The sequence below is a fragment of the Bombus affinis genome, chromosome 3 (assembly GCF_024516045.1).
Source record: "Bombus affinis isolate iyBomAffi1 chromosome 3, iyBomAffi1.2, whole genome shotgun sequence".
Classification (NCBI taxonomy): domain Eukaryota; kingdom Metazoa; phylum Arthropoda; class Insecta; order Hymenoptera; family Apidae; genus Bombus; species Bombus affinis.
This window is the reverse complement of record NC_066346.1, coordinates 14,519,034-14,523,985: the sequence shown is the minus strand read 5'-3', so window position 1 is coordinate 14,523,985 and position 4,952 is coordinate 14,519,034. Positions and strand designations below refer to the sequence as shown.

Sequence of the window (4,952 nt, the reverse complement as noted above, 5' to 3'; positions counted from 1 at the left end):
ATAGTTATACGTTACATGGTAATACTATATAACGTTATACGTTATATGGTAACACTGCATGACATTATACGTTATTACGTAATAGTATATACCGAAATACGATATATGGTAATACTATATATCGCCAAACGTTATAACGTAACAACATACAACGTTGTACGTTATATCGCAATAGGATATAACATTATACGTTATATGATAATACTATATAACGTTACACGTTTTTACGTAATATTATATAACGTTATACGTTATATGGTAACAATATACAACGTTATACGACATATGATATTACTATATAACGTTATAAGTTATTACCTAATAGTAAAAGGTATGTAAATATGAGACCGGAAATTTTGTATAGAAAAATGCACGTTTATTGTATGATAATTATACGTTATATGGTAACACCATATAACGTTATACGTTATAACGTAACACTGTATAACGACATACGTTACATGGTACTACTATATAACGTTATGCGTTATAACGTAACAGTATACAACGTTATACGTTACAACGTAACACTATATAACGTTATACGATACATGGTAATACTATATAACGTTATACGTTATAACGTAAAAGTAATAGTATACATATAGTATACGTAATAGTATATAGCGTTATACGTTACATGGTAATAATATATAACGTTATACGTTATAACGTAACAATATACAACGTTATAGGTTATTACGTAAAAGTATATAACGTTATACGATATATGGTAACACTATATAACGTTATACGTTATAACGTAACAATATACAACGTTATAGGTTATTACGTAATAGTATATAACGTTATACGCCATGCGGTAACACTATATAACGTTATACGTTATAACGTAACAATATACAACGTTATACGTTATTACGTAATAGTAAAATGTATGTAAATATGAAACCGGAATTTTTGTATAGAATAATACACGTTTATTTTATGATAATTATACGTTATAACGTAACACTATATAACGTTATACGTTATAACGTAACAATACACAACGTTATACGTTATTACGTAATAGTATATAATGTTATACGTTACATGGTAATACTATATAACGTTATACGTTATAATGTAACAATATACAACGCTATACGTTACACGGTAACACCATATAACGTTATACGTTATAACATATCACTATATAACGATATACGTTATATGGTACTACTATATATCGTTATACGTTATAACGTAACAATATACAACGTTATACGATATATGATAATACTATTTAACGTTATACGTTATTACGTAATACTATATATCCTTATACGTTATAACGTAAGGATGTACAACTCTATACGTTATTACGTAATAGTATATAATCTTATGCGTTATATGGTAATACTATATAACGTTATACGTTGTAAAGTAGCAATATGCAACGTTATACGATATATGATACTACTATATAACGTTATACGTTATTGCGTAACAGTATATATCGTTATACGTTATATGGTAATACTATATATCGTTATACGTTATAACGTAATAGTATATAACGTTATACGTTATATGGTAGTACTACATAACGTTGAACGTTATAACGTAAGAACATACAACGCTACACGTTGTTACGTAATAGTATACAACGTCATACGATATATGGTAATACTATATAACGTTATACGTTATAACGTAACCATATACAACGTTATACGTTATTGCGTAATAGTAAAAGGTATGTAAATATGAAACCGGAATTTTTGTATAAAAAAATACACGTTTATTGTATGATAATTATACGTTATATGGTAACACCATATAATGTTATACGTTATAACGTAACAATATACAACGCTACACGTTACACGGTAACACCATATTGTTACGTTTGGCTATCCAAATTTTCAAATTTTAATCAATGTAGTAGTCGCTGCCACCGGAAACAGTCTAAGGACTGCTTCAATTAGATATTTCTTGTTAGATTAAGTAGCGTTGATTGGAGTTTAGGCCACTGGTCAACAATCTCCACGTTTCGGCTAACTTGCTATGCCCAGGAATACTAGCACGGGAGAGGATTGTTTGGAATAAACAATTATATTATAAATAATTATTCCTGGCGGATTTAATGACGAATTATACTAATTATTGATATTATTTATTATTTTAATTATTAGTTATTAATATATAATATATTAATATAATATATTATATAATATATATAATTATATAATATATTAATAAATTAATATATTAATTATTAATTAGTAATAATAATTATGTATATTGTAATAATTAATTATTAATTATTAATTATTAATAATAATTAAAGTTGACTCACCTGACGTTGGCCTCCGCTGATGAACGGGCAGGCCGCTGGGGTGATTCCGGTTTTACAAAGATTTACACTTCTATAATTTTTTTTGTTTTAATCTTTATTTAATTTGAACAGTGTAAACAACAGTGTGTCCGGACGTGTTTAACAATTCGAAATTCTAACACAAAACTTGAGCCAACTATTGTTTTAATTCTAACTGACTAATAACAATTATTTTATAATTCGAACTGACTAATAACATTTATATCTCGCAACTCTTGAACTCGAACTGGAACGAACAATTATTCTCTAATCCTAACTTAAATTCTAATTAAATCAACTGAACGAACTGATATCAGACTCACTCAAATTCGATTGAACGACTAATACCAATTATCTGCTTATTCTACCGAAACGGACCGATTCAACTAATATCAATTATTCCGATTATTCTCTTATTCAACTGAACCGCTAACAATTTCTTTATTCTAACTGATAACGATTACTCTTCTGTAATTTCGCCAAAATCTCCCGAACAGCTAACAATTACTCTTACTCTATTTTCGCTAAATACTCCCTAACGCTAACAATTACTCTTACTCTAATCTAACTGAACCAACTAATGACAGTTACTCTCTTTTCACAATTACTCTTCTTTATTCTACTGAACCACTAACAATTACTCTCCTTATTTTCGCTAAATTCTCCCGAACGCTAACAATTAATCTCCTTATTTTCGCTAAATTCTCCCGAACGCTAACAATTAATCTGATTTGAAATGTGTCGCTACGCTTTTTATAATGACATCCCCAATGGGATGGCAGTCACGTGGCAGTTCGTTCCGGTGGGAATCGCAATGCTGCAGGTTTTTAGAGTTTCCATGAGAGAACGTGGATTTTGATGATTGCTGATGTCTTGTTTGCTTCATCCCACGCCGTGTCTTGATTTCTCGTATACCTTTTCGATGCTGATGGAAACATTCAAAATACGTGATTAAATGTGGATATTGCAGTGGTTTGTCTTTCGCCGAGATTGCGTCTGCAATCTTTCCGAATCCTTTCCTGCTGATGCCAATGGGAACGATCAAGGCACGTGCAATCCGTTTTGTCAAAATTGCAAGGACTTTCCATACGCGTGTAGCAACGTGTCTTTGCCGAAGTTGCATCTGCGATGCTCTTGTAACCCTTCATAGCGGTGGTCATCTCGCAGTTCCGCCGTGGCTTTTGTATGTGTAGCACGCGTTATTTCTTGTTTCTTCCAATAAAGTATTTTTACATAATGGTAAGTTTTAATATATCATTTTGAAGTCGTTGTAGTGTGATCGTGAGGGTTTGATTTAATTATAAAGTTGTATAGTTTTATATTTTGAGGTTATCTTGTATTCATAATGGCGTGCTATGAATTTTGGTTATATGAATCTCGATCAGTGATTTTTAGTATGCGATCGCTATTTCGGTATTTTAGTTTATTGGGGTTTTTATCTTCTTTTTGTGATTACAGGTTATGTTGAGTCATGGACACAAAAGCGTCCGCGCCTGTGCGAACTGTGTGAGTATGTATTCTTAGTATTCTATCTCGTTTCGCATGTTGTTTGTTTCCTTAAACTTGTGAATTTGTTTTAGCGCAAGAGGAGGAAGATATGTGAATGGTACGAGATGACGTGATCGACGTGCGTGTGTGAATATGTGCGAAGGATGATGCTGAAGGGGCGGTTTTCCACCCAAGTAGGCACAGTGGCACCTTCGTTGACGTCGTGTCCTGATGATCTTTTGACAATTTGGTTTTATTTGACAATATGAGATATATTTTGCTCCTTGTAGATTTATATGTCCATATTTGCTATATATTAAATCGTGTATATTTTATATTACTTTCTTGTTATTAGGTTATTAGTTGTGTAACTCCAGTTTCTGATCTATGGAAAGTGGTGAAACGTTTTCACGAAATACAATTTCATTCGTTTTCCTCCCTTGCATTGGCACGCTGTGAGTGGTGTCGACTTCCAAATGAGGTTTGTGCATCTTGATTATTATGCGTTTAATGATAGATACGGAGGTATCTTTGTAAAGAGGTTCCCATGCGGAGTGTCTCGGTGTGTATCTTGTTATGATTTCTTTTATTTAGTTCATCCTGCTTCTTTCGTGTTTTATTCACTGCATATGATATTTCAGTGCAAGAAGAAGAAGAATTGTAAAGAATCCGTAAGTGGCCCTAGAAGACGCAGTCATCGTGTGAGGTGTTGTCGGCAGGAACGAAGAGTCGAAGTTGTTGAAGAAGTCGTGTGACATTTGTATTGTTTCTGGTTATATACAACGGTATTTCACATATCTATGTATATATATTATTATATTATTATATATTATTATATTAAGTCTTCAGTTGGTTTAGTTGAATGTTCAGTAATGTAATTTTCACAGGGTGGTTTTGTATATTAGATGAGTAGTTGTTCGATATAATAATATGTGTGTATATATATATATATATATACATTTCACAATGTAATTTTCCATTATGTAAAATATATATATGCATATGTATATGTGCGTGTATTGTTATTCTCATTGTTTCTCGGATCGTTAATTGGTTGAATATTCCATAATGTGGATTTCGTATATAATTCTCTAGGTTCGTAGAAATGTAATTCTATATATTTATTTCTTTGCGTTTTAAT

The 4,952-nt window shown here is 31.3% G+C and overlaps 1 long non-coding RNA gene across 2 annotated transcripts; it reads left to right on the top strand.

Moving 5' to 3' along the window:
* Nucleotides 1-3,375: 3,375 nt before the first annotated feature.
* Nucleotides 3,376-4,606, top strand: LOC126914823 (uncharacterized). Of its 2 annotated transcripts, XR_007709830.1 has the most exons (5): nucleotides 3,376-3,562; nucleotides 3,782-3,829; nucleotides 3,904-4,005; nucleotides 4,167-4,292; nucleotides 4,453-4,606. It is a non-coding gene; the product is annotated as an uncharacterized LOC126914823 (long non-coding RNA). The 2 variants fall into 2 exon arrangements; XR_007709829.1 differs by lacking the exons at nucleotides 4,167-4,292; nucleotides 4,453-4,606 and having other exon boundaries at nucleotides 3,904-4,146.
* The last annotated feature ends 346 nt before the right edge of the window (nucleotides 4,607-4,952 follow it).